General features: G+C 36.6%; 1 pseudogene; it reads right to left on the bottom strand.

Moving 5' to 3' along the window:
• Nucleotides 1–905: 905 nt before the first annotated feature.
• The window catches only part of LOC140239730 (uncharacterized), a 42445-nt pseudogene continuing 23818 nt past the window's right edge, over nucleotides 906–19532 (bottom strand).

Below are 19532 nucleotides of genomic sequence, written 5' to 3'. Positions count from 1 at the left end.
CTCATACCAACTGTTTTTTTTTTTTTCATCTAAACAGAATTCTGAAAATTCCAGACCTATTTTATTATAATCTTGGAATTTTCATGTATAAACTAACAACTAATGAACTACCATCCGTTTTTATTCACATGTTCAAAAGAAATCGCTCTATTCATTGCTACCCCACTCGTCAGAGTGACGCTTATCACCTTCCCCGTACTCGCACTATTTTTGCAAAGAAAACAATTATGTTTACTGGACCCAGATACTGGAATGACCTCCCTCAAGATATTACTTCTTCCTTATCCTTATTCACCTTCAAACGCAAACTAAAACGGCTATTACTTAGTGGATACACACTACCCGGCTCTTAGCAACATTTTTTTTTTTAATACCCCCAGTCTTTTGTCTTTGTCTGCAGCTCCAAGTTGTTTGACGATACCGTTATAGCACTTTTGTGTGTGTATGTGTGTGTAAACACGGCGAAATATGTACAGTCTCGTTTAAGCGATACTAAAGTATTCATGTGGTTCGATAGTTCGTTTTTGATACTGATTTTGCACTGGTACAATTTAAGTTGGTCGAGGTAAACATGTCCGTTCTCCGTATAATTTCACGCCTATAAATTCGGGAACCTACAGTTTTTACAAGCATCATTGCTTTAATGTAGGCCCCATCATATTTCTAACATTTATTTGTAATAGCCTCAGATGAAAACGACCATTTATATTTGTGTGTAATGTTTGTTTGTCTTTTTTTTTCCTCAAACACAAGATATGGTTGTATATGTTTTGTACTTTTGTTTTATTGTCAATCATTTTGTAATCCCATCACTGAGAAAGTGGAAATATGAAATAAACTTGAAACTTGTAACTTGAAATAGTGAAAATGAGAAGTGACATACAGGGCGGCTATAAAATGTTTGATCACATGACACTGCACCGGCTCTCATCATTTTGTTTTCGTGATTCTAGATCTGGTTTCGTGTTTTTTGCAGGCTTTTCGACTGGCTTGGGTTCCTCGATAATAACCTCCTGGTTCTTTAATTCAAGATTGTAGGCATTCTGATCACAAGTCCACAAAATCGTCCAAAGAAACTGCAGCAGCTGAATGTCTTTATCGATGTCCTCCTCGTGAATTTCTTCCGTGTAATTTGTCAACAAGATAACTCTGTTTTTGTTGTCGACAATGTGATGTACACTCTGGAGTACCGCGTTGGAGTCTGGGTATTTGTCCCCATGGGTTATGACAAGCAGCGGTGAAGTCACTGTAGAAAGATTTGAGAGGGAAAATGTGATGAATGACTCGTCTATTAGGGACAGACGAAGCGCTGAGAGCAACAAGCATGTACAATTACATTCATTGGGATATATGTGAGGTAAAACAACGTACAAAAACGGAGGATAAACATAAGTATTATGGTAAAGCTTAGTAGTACACACCATTATTTCTACCACAAGGAACTACAATCGAGCGTCTTCAGTAATGAAGATAAGTCGTTCTGAAAGTTTGTGAGTATATTACACTCACTTTTAAAATCAGTAGACCTTCGCTTGTGCGTTTGTTCGTGTTATTCTTTTTATGTCGTCTTTTGATTATCTGCATGGAAGTGTTTCAAACGTCTCAAAAGTTCAATCCTTGACAAGAAAAAATCATAGCACATGAATAAAAGCCCCTCTGAATGAATGAAAACAAACGATTATGAAAAAGAAAATTACCGGATGTTTACATTCCCAACATGAACTCACGTTGACATCAATGAAGTAGTCATAAAAGATTATGGGTCACAAAATAATCATTGCTTGTTTATCTAATTCCATTCCAATTCTATCATTTTATCATTTCATTTCATTTTATGTTATGCCATTACCAACAACACATAAAATTTGAATACACATACTAACACAAAATCGACACAATCTTGAAGCAAAGAAAACTACTGGTACCAAATAATACTGTGCCCTTTCAGATTATACCGAAATGAGACGGAGGGGCTGATGATAGCAAATCTTGTAATTTGCAGTCTCCTTGTGGATAGTAGATAGTTATTTTGTCGACCAAAAAAGGAAGAATTGAAATCAATTGTAAGATTATTCATGATAACACCAGTTCATTGTAACTGATTGACGAATTGTCCTACGTCGAAGTAAGTTATTTTTATCGATGTCGGGCAATTTGTCGATCAGTTGCAATGAAAACATCTCGACGGAATGATTTCATAAATATAAATAATACTAGTTTGATATTTTTTTTCCATTCAATACTGAAATTCAATGAGTCAGAATTTGTATCAGTTCAGAATCAAATTTGTTTCTGTATTCATTTGGCTTTTTTCATCATTTCGCCCTACCTGACTGACGCGTATGACATTTAAACTGTTATAGACGTTCAACACCTCGATAAAGAAAAAAAAAAAGATAATGTCATGACTAAAGGTGTGTTTGTGCTCAATTTGCGAAGGGAGAATCGGGGTTTTGAAACGTTGAATCAAAATACTCATCCGCCGCCCCCCCCCCCCACCCCTACTCAAGAAAGAGCTTTGTTGTCGCTACACGTCGACCATAAGAGGCAGGTCAAAAGGTCAAATAAGGAACCACACTTTCTTGGAAGTTATGTTATATTGAGTTTGAGCAATGTTCACTTTTGGAAAAGCTACCTTTTGCATATGTATTGATTCGGTTATCAGACAATGATGGGAAATACGATAATTTATGTTGTCAACAAGTTTGGACAAAATCGTATTGTAATTAGCGATTCATGTCTGTATATTATACACCAAGTCAAGTCTACCAGTACATGTATGATAATAATGAAAAGATAGTGGACTGTAGGGTAAAGTGGGGTGGGACGCCTTTATTCGCAAATCAAAAAAAAAAAATTAAAACGCGCTAAGAAATATTCCAGCATCACAGTTTGACCATAAACTCCATACAAATATGTGACATTGTTTTGGGTAAATATTATTCATAATTAAGTTCAGGATTACACTTTAGTCATGACTACTCCATTCTTCCACTTACCCCGATATACTGGGGTAAGTGGAACAGCATGGTACGCATAGGATTTCTACACAAAATGAGAAAGGTGAAAGTACGCATGTCGAACTGACAAAGTTACCAAGCCGTCCATTCATTAATACACGCGTTCCACTTACACCAACTACATGGGGTTAATGGAACAGGAAATGCTTTAATGCTGTAATTGATGGAATGGAAGATTTTTCTCCTCTAATTTTGACAGTTAATTGAATAAATAGTTCCCTTCAAGAAGTTTTGGGGAAAAAAGTAGCACCATAAACACGATAAATAATCTTAAGACCAATTTTCAGTAGCGTGTGCATCATTTCGATTTTCAAATTTATCGCCATGACGTCATGGTTTTCTACAAAGCACAAGATGCAATTTCTACGAGTAATGTGTCCACAAAATTATCATTTTTTGCTTAAGAAATAAGCTCTGAAGACTAAAACGATTCTTTTCAGGAGTTTTCGAACCGGAAAACTTGTCAATAAAATATTTTAAAGAAAAAATAAGCTTAAAATGAATCTGAATATAAAAAAAAAACCAAAGCATTGACAGGAAGCTCTGTCATCTCGATGATGACGTCGTTCTCAGCACGCCGTCGATCAATAATTAATCCGAGGAGAAAATGCCCGATATTAAACTAAAAGATAAAAAAAGAAACATATCTACCAACGTTTTGTTGAACGTCTAGTTACCTGTTGTACAATCTTTCAATCACGACACAAAAACACGCTTTTTTAATCAAATAGGACACCAAACACTACCACGTCTTATCCACCGTTGTTTATAAAATAGTTACGACGCACAATTTTGGAGTGAGGCTGTGGGATGTTCAGGATTTTTGACGATTTTAGCTCTGATAATTCTAATTTTTGTCACAATGTAGGCATCCGTTTTTGTTTCTACGTATTTGTTTGTTCGTAAAAAACTTTTACTCCACTAATGCTTTCTCCTAAACAATGCATGTATCCATAATCCTTCAAGTGTTCCACGTACCCCAGTGTGCCAGTTACCCCACTTTACCCTATACTCCAACTTGGAAAAGAAAAACAAGAACCAAGTGGGAGCTCGAGCTATGAATTAAGACAAATGCGAATTGTACATCGCGCAATAATCGAAAAAGCTGCTGGTCGGGGCGCATTTCACGTGAACCGGCGAGGTGTTTAGATGACATCGTTATAAACGTCTGTGTTTTGCGTTTTTGCCCTCATTGTAAACGCTATTTGAGAGAACCACCAACCGTTAACGCACTTTTAATGTGCGTATAGAACCAGTCTTTTAAAATGCTGCTTATAATCACCTATAAAATAAAAGATGATGGCGCCGAAAAAGTGAAGAAAAATCGCTCCCTCTGAGAGTCACAAGTGTCTTTATGTTCGTTTCTTCTACATGTAGGTCGTTTTAACTCTTTATATGCCATGTTTGCACGTCCCACTCAGTTGACGGCGTGCCAACTTCGCATATTCCGCTCAAACGCATTAATCCGCTTAAACCGAACCCGCGGTACAATGAAAGCTTTTCTCGCGCTTTTGTTCCTTCTACATACAGTTTGCATTCTATGTGCTGATTGACTATCAAGCGGTGTTCCCAGCTAAATTTGCTTGTAAATTCTAAGTTTCTCTCACGGTTTCACGTGCAAAAGTCACGCCTTTTCAGTAATGTAGCAACTGGTCATTAAGAAAAAGATAAGTAGAAATAGATTTCAGGTTTCAGTTTCTTCAGTTTGTCTCCCTCTACATATGAAAATTTGTTAAGATCGCAACTACTGATCTGTAAATTAACAAACATGTCGGAAAAAAGGAACCAGTGTGGGACTCGAACCTGTCATCTACTGCTTTCCGGGCAGCGACACTACCACCAGGCTGTCCCTTTTTCCGGCATGTTTGTAGTTGCGATCTTAACAAATTTTCATTTGTAGAAGGAGACAAACTGAAGAAACTCAAACATGAACCCGTCAATCCTCTCCATAATATTCTTTTTTTTTCATTTAGAAATAGATTTGTCTTACAATTTATACCAAAGCAAAACTTCTGGCAATTCTCTACAACTTTGCTCTCTATTATGTCCAGCTTAACAAAAATTTGTAAAAGTTATATAGGTTGGAAAAACAGAATTCTTTTTCAAAGCCTGACTACCTTCGTGTCTCAGAATAACGGGGCACACAGGGGTTTCCACCATGGCATACACAGAGTTAACTGTTACTGATGTTTAACCCCCTAAAAAAATGAAATACACACACTGACAAAAAAATCAAGAAATGGTTAACAATTCAACAGGCAATTTGTTTCTAGGTGAACGTACCAACGTTTGGGTAAAATGGTTAAGCTGATTGACAGTAGTTGAATTTTAATCGGTTTTTTTTTAATGGTAAAATAAAAGAAAATAGCACATTAATTTAGCCAACCAAAGTTGGTGGTAATAGCTTGTGAACTGTTTATCGAAATTGCACGTTACTAACTCATGCTGGTAAAAATCAAACACCACGCAAAATTCACTGCACTAGCGTAACCACTAATGTTAAGTACACTTTAATAATGCAAACAACAAGTGTAAAACTTGATCTCGAGACCTGCTATTGTGACTAAAATGACTTGAAATAAAAAAAGAGGATACGAAACACTTAGTACCTGGAAAAACACTTTGACGATTCTATAGAAATCGCACAAAGGATTCAATTATCTGCATCAACAGAATGCTTTTTTTTTTATCAACAGAAATCACCCCACTTTTCACTGTCTGGTTGACATTATCCGTCGTCTTAAACTAAACCTCAAGTAGTTATCGAAAGATGAATGATTCCGTGACAATATTTAACACCAAGTGAGTGATTGCACATTTTATCCTGCGATGAAACTTTGATTTTGAAGATATTAATGGCATGGTGAGTATACTATCATGCGCTGTGGTCTGTACTCTTAAGAAGAGCGGATTGTATTAAAGCAACATTGTAGTAATTCTCTAAAACCGGGCGATTTTAATCGGATAACTCGTTACTGTGACTCGGAAGAAAATGTCTTTGCTTTCCATTCACCGGAAAAGCTGAGACTGGCCACTACAGCTCAACAGGACGTCTGTCTAAACAATCGGCAGGTCGTTTGTTTGAATCCCACCCAATGTCTGTTTATGATTTCTTTTCTTGTTTTCAATCGTGACAGAAAAAATACTACTCACACACTGAATAATTGGTGTTTTCCATTTGTATCAAGTAAACTTATAATAATTTTACGTAATACAAATGGAATTAACGATATCAATTAATTACAATTTTATTACAACGATTTAACGAATTACCTTGCGTCGATGCATTCAAAAACACCAATTATTCAGTGTGTGAGTGGTATTTTTTTGTCACAATTGAAAACAAGAAAAGAAAACATGAACAAACATTTTTTGGGTGGGATTCAAACCCACGACCTGCCGATTGGTAGACAGACGTCATCATTAATTACGTCCTGTTGAGCTGTGGTGGCCAGTCACAGCTTTTTCGGTGAATGGAAAGAAATGACGCAGACCTACCGTGAATAGTCTTCACCTCTTCGAAGAATCGGTTAATGAATGTGTGAGCTTCCTGCTCCCCCATCTCCCTGCAATCGGAAATATATGTTTACACACATGTAGGCCTATATGAATATATATATATATATATATATATATATATATGAAGGGTTTGTTTGCAAAAAACCGATAAGTCCATTTTTGAAGATTTTGAAGTACGATCTCTGTCATAAAGTACAAAATAATACCTTTTAAATGATATATTGGTCACTACATATAAAGGTATATTTTTGAAGTTATGGTCAAAAGAAGCAACATTTTTCTTATTATTCTCTTTATATTTCTTGACCTTTAATCGCAAATATCTCCATTTGGCAAATATGGACTTATCGGTTTTTGCAAACAAACTCTTCATATATATATATATATATATATATATATATATATATAATGTTACAATATTCAATTACAAATGATCTTTATTCTGAAGTTGCATAAGTTGTCATCTCTGTACTGTATGCATTGTTTTTGTCACTTAAGAAAGTGAGATTTATGTTTGTATTTTGTGGAAAAACGAATAATAATATTAACTTGAACTTGAAAATAATGTGAAATAGAGGTACTTTAAGAGGCTGAAAGGTACGGCGAAATGGCCTTGAAGAGTAAAATTTGTTCTTCAGTTTTAATAGCCAACGACGCAATGCATGTGAAGTTCCTAATCCTTAAAGGGGGTGTACAGTACTGGTAGAGGTGGGGATTCATGTTTTTTACATTAGTAAGTGAGATAATGAGAAACCTCTTATGAAATACGAAAGAGCAAGTGATTTTAAGAAGGATTCAACGTTTATTTGATGAAAATTGGTTTTCAAATGACCGAGATATCCAAAAAAAAAAGTAATACAAGTGTATAATAAAAGGCGACATGCCACCACTTTATTAGGATCTCTTTGTTTCACCTTGTTTTTGGATATCTCAGCCACTTCAAAACCGATTTTCATCAAATAAACCTTTGATACCCCTTAGAATTGCATGCTCTTTGACATCTCATAGAGTGGTTTCTGAATATCTCACAAAATGTTAAAATCTAAATCCTCACCTCGACCAGAACTGTACACACCCTTTAAATCGTGTGAACAGCCCTGTGACAAGGCAATCTATTAAAGGGGATGGCTAGTAACTGATTAGTTGGAATCAGTGGGAATGCTGGGGGATGGTTGTTCCAATCCTTGTGGGATTCATTTAAGAATACATTATATATCTATTGTTGTGGGAAATTATTGGCTTCAGAATGGTTTCATATTCAGGCAATGTGCAATTGAATGTTTCCAGGTTAGCATGCCTGTAGAGTGTCGCGGCGATCGTTAACGATCACCCCGTCATGTATATGATATACTCTTAAATGAATTTAACAAGGATCGGAACAATCATCCCCCAGTATTCCCACTGATTCGCACTGATCAGTTACCATCCATCCCCTTTAAGGACGTACAAAACATAGGGTTTTTTTTTTTCTAAATCAACAATTTACTCTTCTGCAATTTGGTTCGCGTCAATTTGTATCTTGATAATATCATTTTAAACTCCTATAGCTGTTGAACCTAACTTCTCTAAGTATGACATGTAAAGGTCAAGGGATTGCTAGACCTGAGTGTTGTATTTATATTATATGCACAATCAGGCAACATATCATCCTTGGCAACTTAGAAACTTGTGTAACCTTGTTCACCAAAGCGAATATTAAAGGAAAAAAATTATGTCCAACTTATCACTCATGCTTTCAGAAAAGACTCAATACGGTTTGCGAATTGCTAATTTTTTTTTTTTTGTTTTGTTTTGTTTTTTTTTTTTTTTTTGGGGGGGGGGAGTGTTTTTTGGTTGTTTTTAGGTTGTTGTTTTTTTTTTTTTTTTTGATAAAAAGCATACCAAAATCATAAATGCTTTATGCAATACAAAACTTTTTGACACGGGCATTTAACTTACTCTTGACTCATGCTGTTATATAAACCTAAAGTCTTTAGGAAAGAAAAAAAGAGAAAGAAATTGAAACCATCTGATTTTCTTTTTTGTTTTTCATTTTGTCGAGGTTGTTTTACTCACGTCTTGTGGTATACTAGGACAGCTGCATGGCATTCTTGAGACTTGTCTTTCTGTATTTTGTGCTGCGCATCCATGCTTCTGCAACCACCTGAAAATATATTTTCAGTATAGACTGCGTACTACTTTGTACGACACACTGACATAAAATATTTCTTTCAAGCATTTCAAGTAATAAAACAATTTGCGATGCGATGAACTGTTTGTAATCCGTTTATATTGTGCGTGAGTGTCCACATTTGTTATCTACTCTAACTTGCATTGTATTGAAATTGCTCTTTCCCAGTGACTGCCTGAAAGTAATGCTTTAGTTGCGGGAAAAAACTCTCGATTCAATCACAAATCTGATTCCTCGACTCTACAAGTAATAAAGTGTTGGTACAATAATGTTGGATAGGTGTTTAAATGTTCAGAAACTTTTGGTTTATCGTGATTACCATAATATGGACAGCATAATCGCTGCCAATGCTTCACAAAGTGTTGGTAGAAACTCTTTTGACCGTCATAAAGAAAAATATATTGTTTTGTATGCCGTAACAAACCCTGATATTTTTTTAACCTCTCTCTCTCTCTGAACGGAAAACTTGATCACTCTGCTCTTTTGTTGCTTTTCATCTTCCTCATAATGTTCATCTTATTTCGTCATATAGAATGATAATGCCGTTCAACTTACGGATTTCCTCTTTAATTCGTTTTAGTTCATCTAAGTCAAAGCTCTGCATCCCTCGGTTGTCCTGCACCGAGACGAATTCTGTCAATGGATGGTAGGTACGCTGTTTGGTCTGGCCGCCTCCGCTCTCGACAGATCCTTCAACTGCTACGTTTACGTAGATTCCTGTCAATAAAGGAGCACGTTGAAACGAAAGCATGGTTGGTTAATAGATCAGCGAAAAAAATCTACATGATGTTATGGAAGGAATTACGGATCTCTTTACACCGCATCTATATACACATAATTATGCAATCAAACACTTTGAGAGAATGTACGGTCAGTTATTGACATTGTGTGGAGAGTGGTAAAGACGTTGCCCGCCCCCTCCATAATATACCTGTAACATTCTTTGTGCATATCAAAATTAAAATTAGAAGAAACAAGCTCGCTTTATTATGTCTGTGAATGCCACCTCTGGGCCATTTCCTCCATGAATTGACTACAGTTTCAGGTAAGTAAAAGTTGAGTGAAAAATAAAGAGTAACGACAGGAATTTGCTTCACGATTCTCAATAAAATCCTTTAACATTCAATTTTAATATTATGATTCTTGCAATCAGTCAGAATAACTACGATTGATGCATAAAATTACCTTAGCTTTAAATGTCAGCAAAATATAGTGACACACAAACATAATATATTACACACTTTTTGGAGTCCGCGTAGTTTTAAAACAAAATGTTCTCTATTTTTTGCTCTTATCTAAAGAATTGATGTGTTATTTAAAACACATACTTTGATCCAGGAGTTAGTCCTCAGAGGATTTGTTGTGGAAAGTTTCTTAACTTTATGCGTTATTCATTTCATTTTTATTTCATTTCCAACAACATTTTCATACACAAAATAACACAACATCAATGCAATGTAGTAACAAAGAAAAATACGTGAAGTTGACAATACTACGCATCACAAAAGCAAAGTGAACAATGAAAATTGAATTGAAACTAAAGTTGCAGGAAATGGAGGAGACATGATAAAACGCTAAGCTTGTGCAGTCTCCTCGTGGACAAAAAGACTAAATAACATCAAAAAGCAATTAGCTAGATATAATATATCGGTATATATTATTATATCGGTATATATTATTGTCTCTCACGTTTCCTTTTTCCCTTCTCTCTCTCTCTCTCTCTCTCTCTTTATTTCAAATATACAAGGTATCTGCATCGTGGGTAAAATTGTTTTTACGTTTGATGAAAAAAAAAGAATTTAGTGTGTATGTTGTAAGTCTGATTTTCTCCCTTTATATGAATACAGCTAACAGTTTATTTCCTTACATTCTAACTCTAGGATTTTAGTTTTTGTTCTTGTTCGTGTTGTTTGTTCGTTTGTCTGTTTATTGTTGTTGTTGTTGTTGTTGTTGTTGTTTTTTTTTTTTTTTTTGCCTGACTTTCTCCCTGACATTTTGAAAGCTGAGGCCTTTTACCAGTGTAATTTTGCCCACAACATTCTCGCTGCTTATATGTTAATTTATATAAAGTACTTGTAACTTACTGGTACCCACGGCAAATTTCAATTTTTTTGCATTATTTACCCCAGTTTTGTTGTTGTTGTTATTAGGTGATTCGAGTATCCTCTCGGATCACCTTCTGTTTTTGTACGGATTCCTTCTTCTTCTTCTTCTTCTTCTTTTTCTTATTTCTCCCCAAAAGTTGTGCATCGATTAGCTCAGAAAGTCCTCTTCCTATCAATTTCAAACTTATACCATGTATGTATCGTCTCCCAAAGACGGCAATCGAACTAAAATCAAAGTGATCAGTCGACCGTGACGTCACTATGACGTCATTATATGAAAACACATTCTCAATCATATCTCATTAATGGAATGGAATTTTTCAATGAAATTTACGTCACATATATTTCAAGTCAAGCGCATTCTACTCATATTCTCAAAATTCATCTATACCTTAAAACGTGCGCGTACGCGCGCGTTGAAATATTTGTATGCTCAAATAGAGCTCAAATTTTTTTTGCACACGTTTCAGACGATTTAAAGCATTTTTGGAAAAATTGAAAAAATCGGACGGACACGTACGCGCGCGCGCATATACGCACGCACAGCTCATATGCAATGGAAATTTCCCGTTTTTCCACACTTATCACCTGCCTGAAATGTCAGGGAATATTTCTACCAAGTTTCAAGTCAATCCGACTCAATATGACGTCATACGGGCCCGTCAAAGTTGAAATTCCACGCGCGCGTCAATGGCGATATACAGTGCAACAATGCCTAAAACCGCCAATTTTAAATCCGATTTTACTCCTCAGGATGGACGGTGACCCCCCATTTTCTTTACATATTCTGAAAGCTGATAAGTTGTACATGTCATTTCATGGGTTGGCGATGCTGGAAAAATGATTAAAAGATATCAAATTTCTTAATAAAATAAAAAGAGTAAATTTTCAAAATGACGTCATCAAATTACAAGTTCACTCGAGCGTATCTCACTTATCCTTTGCTTATTTTCACCCAGATTTCAGTATGTTGTAGCTTACTAAATGCTCTTTCATTAATATGATAACAACATTTTGATTAGATGACGGCATCACCTCGAAATACTGGATTGAAAGTAATCTTGTCAAATTTGACCAGTTTACGTGTTATCTTAATGGGAGTGCAGTTTTTCTGGAAATGAAAATTGACATGACTATCTTTTTCGAGCACTAGCTCACCTATGCTTCGGTGAATTTCTCTAAGATTTTAATATGTTGTAGCTTAGACTTTGGGCTATCGTAATGTACCCTTCATTTTTTCATACGGTATCGAGATCACGTCCAAAAACTTAATTGAAATCAAAGCCTATCTTCGATGTATTTTCATATTTCTTTCTTTTTCCAACTTTCTTTGCAATAACTCAAGAAAAACATACTCTATCACCACCATATTTTGCACATGTTTAGTTCATGTCACGTACATTATTTCATAAAATAACAACTACTTTATTAGACGCCATCTTGGGTATGTAAATTAGGGTCAAAGGTCATAAATGTTTCATCCTGTATCTTGGTGAATACATGTTCTATCTTCCCCATATTTTGCACACGTAAAGACCGTATTACAAGGATCATTTCACAAAATAACCACTTTTTGCTCAGATGCCATCTTGTCTGTGCAGATCGGGGTCAAAGGTCATATGTACTTCTTTCTTTATCTTCGTTATGACGTGTTATCTCTATGGGAGGGAATTTTTCTAGATGTGAAAATTGACATGATTGTCTTTATCGAGCACTAGCTCATTTACCCTTCGGTGAATTTCTCCTAGATTTTAATATGTTGTAGCTGAGACTTTGCGGTATCGTACGTGTCCCCTTTGTTTTTCATATGTTGTCGGGATCACGTCCAAAAACGTGGTTGAATTAAAGGTTATCTTCGATGTATTTTCATCTTTCTTTTTCCAATTTTCTTTGCAATAACGCAAGAAAAATAGCCCCTATCAACCCCATATTTTGCACATGTTTAGTTAATGTTACGTACATTATTTCATAAAATAACAACTACTTGATCAGACACCATCTTGGGTATGTAAATTAGGGTCAAAGGTCATAAATGTTTCTTCCTGTATCTTGGTGAATACATGTCTTATCTTTCCCATATTTTACACACGCAAAGACCATGTTACAAGAATCATTTCACAAAATAACCACTTTTTGCTCAGATGCCATCTTGGGGGTGCAAAGTGGGGTCAAAGGTCAAATATACTTCATTCTGCATCTTTGATAGTGTATACGGAATTCGGTACCCAAGATGGCAGGTCTGACTCCCTTTTCAAAATGAGAATCCAAACATCACACGACCAATGTCCCTAATCTCAGGTGAAAACTCGAATCATTGATTTAAAAAAAATCGGATCACCTAATTTGTCAGTCTTGACAAATTTCGAGTCTAGTTAGGTGATACGCTATCAGCGTATCACCTATTGTGATTGTCAAAATCTCTCTTTATTTCTTTTTATTCTTCTTTCTTTCTGGACAATTTTGTGTCATCAATATCTCAAGAGTGACATTACAGAATGACATGACATTTTCAGGGAACATGTCTCATGACAATATCTAGCCACAATAAGGTTTTCATGACAGTAACATGTCTATGACGTCATCTAGGCGCCATTTTGTGATTTTCGGACCATGTTACATGATCGATCATAACTTCATAACTAAAGGTCATTTCTGTATCATTTTCGGTGGACATTAAGTTCAGGTCACGCTCTATCTTACATTTTAATGCTAATTACCTAGGACATTAATACGCGCGCGTACGCGCGCGTCAAACTTTTAAAAGGCTCAAAACAACTTACCAATGGGAAATCTCGAAGTTTCAGACAATTTTAAGCGTTTCGCGCGTTCGCGTCCGTCCGCACATTTTCGCGCGTAGTGCGCGTAAGCAAAATGAAAATGCACATTTTTTGACAGATTTGGATTCCTGATACATTAAGTAACAATATCCATTGATTTCCGATCAATTTCGACCTATAACAAAGGAATGCGTTGGCGTCAAAGTTGAAATTTCGTGTGCGCGTCTCTGTGCAAATATAGCGAAAAACATGTCTTTGTTTATTTCGCCATAGCTCTCTAAAACGTCTGGTTACCCTATGTTTTTATTGCATATTACAAAAACATATGAATTGGAAATAACGTTTCAAGTATCAATATCTCCATAAATACATTATGACGTCATCATATCATCATCTGAAATCAAAAAAGTGGAATTAATTTTTTTAAGGTACTGTTTGTGACATTCATTTGCTCGTATCTCTGTTGTTTAAGCTCAATATTATCCCAAATTCAGATATATTGTACTTTGAACGTTTGCCTTTCAGGGCCATGTCATAGTTTTGAAATTTGATGACGTCATCATGCTTTAAATTGTGCTTAAAGGTAAAGACGCAAAATCGGACAAGTTTACGTGTTATGTCTATGGGAGGTGACTTTTTTAGAAACCATATATTGACTTGACAACGTTTAAGCACCTTTATCTCAGCTGATTTTGCTTCATTTCCTCTGAAACTTAAGTATGTTGTAGCTGTGACAATAAGCTGCAGTAATCATGCATTTTATTCTTTGAAATCTCCTCATCATGTTGACAATTTTGCAATTTAAAACTGAAAATGAGAATGGAATGCGGACGAAACGATTCCTGATTCATCTTTCACGTACATAAGTTTACGTTCCTCTAATTTTCTCGTCGAGACGTATGGCCGAGTGGTTAGAGGCGTCGTCTCTGAAACGTGAGGTTGCACACGTACGGGTTCGAACCTCACAGGAGCACGAAAGAATGTAATTTTTTTTTTTACTTTTTTTCTTCAATTGAGTACTACACCTTCGTCCATGTAGAAATCACGTTCTCATGTAAACACACCTATACGCACACACTCGCACAGTATCCCTTTGTTTTCCGTTGGAGATTGCATTACTTCGACTGCTGCAAATTTTGCAGGCTGGGCTTGTCAAACTGAGCTAGTATATTGTAACAAAATGAAATTTGTTCATGTCAATTCAGTAACACAATATAGTCGTGGTTACTTTGTGCTGATTTATACATGTAACAAGCTATACATTGTAAAAAAGGTATTTGCATTGTTCCTTTAAGTCTGTCTTCTGTATTGATGATTATTTGTCAATTAGTTGTTTTTGTGGAGTTTCAGATAGTGATAAAAAGTATGGATGATAAGTGCAGCGATAATTCCTACAGTTAGTTCAAAGTTGTGTTACAGAGGTTTGATACATACATTTAGCAGGGTGTGTGTATATACGTGTGTATACAGGTTGGCCATATGACACATTCTAGACAATTAATCTTAATTAATTAGCAAACGTGATCAGCTATGGAACTGAATATGGTACTAATGTATGTTGTTAATGATTCTAATTAAACTGTGACGAGTTTAAAGGGATAACTTAACTGTGTGCAAAAATAAAGCAATTATAAGGAAATTTTAGGGGAATTTGATAACCATGCCTATAATAATTTCATACAGGTACTAATAGCTGTCTCATATTCGCATCATCTGTCGTCTTGTCAATAGCAAACTGACAACGTACGATGAATATGCTTTACCTTGAACATCGGTCTCTCAAGTCCATATCGATATTTTCTAATTTGATGACGTCATCATGCTAGAAGTTGTGATTAAAGGCAAGATACCGAAATCAGCGAGGATTATACGTTATGTCTATGGGAGTTGATTTTTGTTTTTTTTTAACCATGCATTGACTCGATAACGCTCGAGCACCTTTACCTCACTTGATTTTGCTTCATTTCCTCTGAAACTTAAGTATGTTGTAGCTGAGACAACAAGCTGCAGAAATCATACATTTTATTATTTTTATTTTTTGATCTTCTCACCAGGTTGAGAATTTTGCAGCATAGAACTGAAAATGAGAATGGAAGGTGGACGAAACGATTCCTGAGTCATCTTTCACATATAAGCTTACGTTCCTCATATTTTCTCGTCGAGATGTATGACTGAGAGGTTAAAGGCGACGTCTCAGAGACGTAAGGTTGCAAACGTGCGGGTTCGAACCCCATAAGAGCACGAAACAAAATACTTATCTATTTTACTTTTTTTTTTCTTCAATGGTGTATTACACATTCGTCCATGTACAAAATCAGGTTCGTATATAAACGCACCTATACACAGCCACACACCGACACACACAATCACTCTGTTTTGTGTTGGAGACCACATTGCTTAGACTGCTGCAAAATTCTGCAGGCTGGGTTTTTCAAACCGATCATAGTATGTAATGACGACGACGGAGGTGTTGTACTTTGAACAATTGTCTTTCAAGACCATGTCATTGTTTTGTACTTTGATGACGTCATCACACTGAAAATTGTGATTAAAGGCAAGGTATCAAAACCAGCCGATTATAGGTTGTATGTCTGCGGGACGTATTTTTCCCGAGTTGCCAGAAATGGCCTAGCGACATCAATCGTTAAAAGGCCGCATTTCCATCTAGCAATGCAATACATGTTCACGCGGCCACGTTTGTTGAGTGGTCATTGACTCTTCCCCTGTTATATCTATACATTGTTTTTGGGGTTTTTTTTTTTGTCTTAACATTTTCGTGGATGTCCCGTGCCCGAGTGGTTAGAGAAACGGTTTTGCATGCAGGTTCAATATAACTTCAAGGTGCTTATATCACATTCTTTTCTTTGTCGATCACAGATGACCGACATCTGATGACCCCAAGCGTATCACCTAACTCGTCCTCAGTGTGACGAGTTTTCATATCTCGTTGGTGTTGTTGTTGTTGTGACATTTTAATCCTTGACATAGGATTTTTCACCCTTCATACGTTTACCCCTGACTTTTGCACCATCATGGGCGTCACGGGGGGGAGGGGGGGGGGGTGCGTTGGGTGCGAACGCACCCCCCCCCCCCTTCAGCCCCTTTAAAGAAATATATATATATATCTCAGAGTGCGAGCGACATCAACGCCGGACGCTAAATAATTATTATTTTTTTAATTCATTTTTATTATTTTCACCAGGGACAATAAATTTGTGGGCAAAAACAATTTACACCCCTGGCTCTGGCAGCACGTATTTTATACGTATCTACTAGTATTCTATACAGTGTTTACTATTTATCGACCGTACTGTACATCCGTACAGTACGGAGCACGTACACGTTTGCATGTACGTGTGCTACTTACAAGTATGTAGGGTCTATGTACGTTACTTCTGACCAATCCATATTGCCAGCCCAAGTGCGAGCCTTAGCCTCATTAACAACAACAAAAAAAAAAATAAAAAATGAAAAAATGAAGGGGCAATTATATCATTTTTTTTTGACAGAAAAAAAAAAAATTGCCCCCATAAAGATATTGGAGGAGCAAGCATATTGTAATTTTCCCCCATAATTGATAATTAATAATTAATAATCAATAATTAATGATTGATAATTAATAAGTGAGAAGATTTTCTTGCTTTTGGAAGAAAAAAAAATGTTGCCCCCATAAAAATATTGGAAGGTAAGAGCACCATTTGCCCCACCCCACATAATCATAATTCCCGCGATGAAAAGAAATTCCTGCTTTTTTGTTAGAAATCTGTCCAATCATTTCACCCAAAAGCAGTGACGTAACTACGGAGGGGGGGGGGGGTCCCCCTCCCAATCCGCTTGTTAAAAAAAAAGACTTACTAAAATGGTAATTCAAGGGTTATTAAACTGCTTTTGAAATCGACATGAAAGGGTGATCAAGAAATAAGATATTTTTCTATAATTTCTTTTAACCATAATTCAAGAGGTAGAGTCGTAATGTGAAACATTGTTCAAAAAGCCCGGAGCCGACAAAAGATTGTGATTTAGCGTGATTAATGGTTGGTATTCTGCATACATCATAAGGAGGATGTGCGCAGTGCATTCAGAACATCCGAACGGCAAAAAGAGTCGGTGCAATGTTGCGCAATGTGATGTAGAATGTACACTTTTGTATACCTTACGCTTCGTTATATCAAAGCTAGATCATTGATTTTGTAGTGTTGCTTTACATACTAGTCTAAATAAAAATGTATTGCATTCCCATAAAAAGACTTGACCCGGGCGCGAATATTTTTTCCGTACATGGAAACGCTATGGGACATGAATTATTCATAAGTTGAGCTGAAATTTTAAAGTGCGCAAGCGCGTGGACTGACTAAAATTCTACAGTATAGCTTGGCCAATTTGTACACGAATGAACGGACTCGCATATTGTACATACATACATGATCACGTGTGATCACTGCGTGCGTACGTACGTGCTCGCTATTCAGTTTACATTCGATTCGCAGTTCATGCAGGGAGGTGTTACAGAGATGGAGTGGCAACTCTTCGTAATTCATGCAAACACATGTTAAGGTTCAAGGCGTTACAATGGGATGTCCAGCATTCCATTACGCTTTGAAGTCATGCTCGGCACCGCTCTAGTTGCAAGACGAAGTTCGGAGACGAAGAACGCATTTCACCTTTCGTTGAATTACAAGCTTTATTCACCGCAAAATTTTAAATGAAATACTCGAATTGATTTAGAATAGTTTAGGAAAGAATTCAATATTATTAACATGTATTTCTAGTTTCTTCGTAATTCGCAAATCGAAAGGAAATGAAAATTAGGCCCTCATAAAAACCTATTTTTTTTTTTATAATGCGCACATTTCCGCATGATAATTTTCTATCTGTTAATAAGGGAATATTTTGATCTTTCAAATAAAGTACTCCGTTAAAGCGTGTTCCAGCGTGTTTTTAAACTATTTGCTGTAATAATTGTGAGTTTTACACTGCATTTTGATTCGCTGCTCCAATTCAAGGTACATTAATAAGCCAGTTCGGTGTTCCACTTTGAGCATGAGCAGAAAAAGGTCATCAGTACCGGTAGAGCATGTTGGTTTTTTATTCACTGAGATAAGCATCTGTGATGTAATGATTATTCAAGTGATCATTATGAGTGGTGCTTGCCAGCACATCCACCTGACAGCAAAAGCGGAATTCGACAATATCAATTGAAAAGGATTGTTAATACATTCAATGCGAAATAATGAAATGGATGCTTTCCAAAGTGCTAATTGTGGATCAGTCTGGTCACCTGGTCTACGCACGTTCATTTTCTGTTTGAACATGACTGATGAATTCCATAAATTGTTACGTAGGCTGAAATACCTTCTCTTGCTTGAAAACTCGTGGAGTGCCTAATCAACTGAGAAAGAAGAAAGGTCATTTGTACCGATGTGCCCATGAGCTAACCCCGAACTGGCTTATTCATTGTTGCCATCACATTGAAAGCCTGAGAGAGCGAATTGCAGTAGGAGCAAATATTTCTAGATGTGAGAGCGCTAGTCCCGATTATGGATGCTTTCTTTTGTCAAAGCACATGGGTGACACCTGTAGTTGAACGCATAACTTCTCGGCGGTGCCGCGCATGACTTCAAAGGAGAGCTTTAGTTGCCTCTCCTTCTCTAGCACCTCCCTGGTTCATGAGCGCCCTACGTAACCCCGCATGCGGGGAGCGGAGAGCATCCTGATTGTCGCCGGCAGCCGGCGTGGCGAGCATAGTTCGTAGAAAGTGCAGTAGATTGTGGAAAGCAGGTACACGCGCAGCTCGCGTGAAATGTACAACTTTACAAGCTACAACCTCTGCAGCCATAGGCTTGGAATTGATGCCACATTACCACTATTCGTACATGCATAAATGGCCAAATAAGAGCTCTTCCGAAATCTTTTGCACGCCCTTTTTGTCGGTCGGGCACTA

Source organism: Diadema setosum, chromosome 16 (assembly GCF_964275005.1).
Source record: "Diadema setosum chromosome 16, eeDiaSeto1, whole genome shotgun sequence".
Lineage (NCBI taxonomy): Eukaryota > Metazoa > Echinodermata > Echinoidea > Diadematoida > Diadematidae > Diadema > Diadema setosum.
Note: the sequence above shows the minus strand (reverse complement) of the source record. Positions and strands in the feature narration are given on the sequence as shown.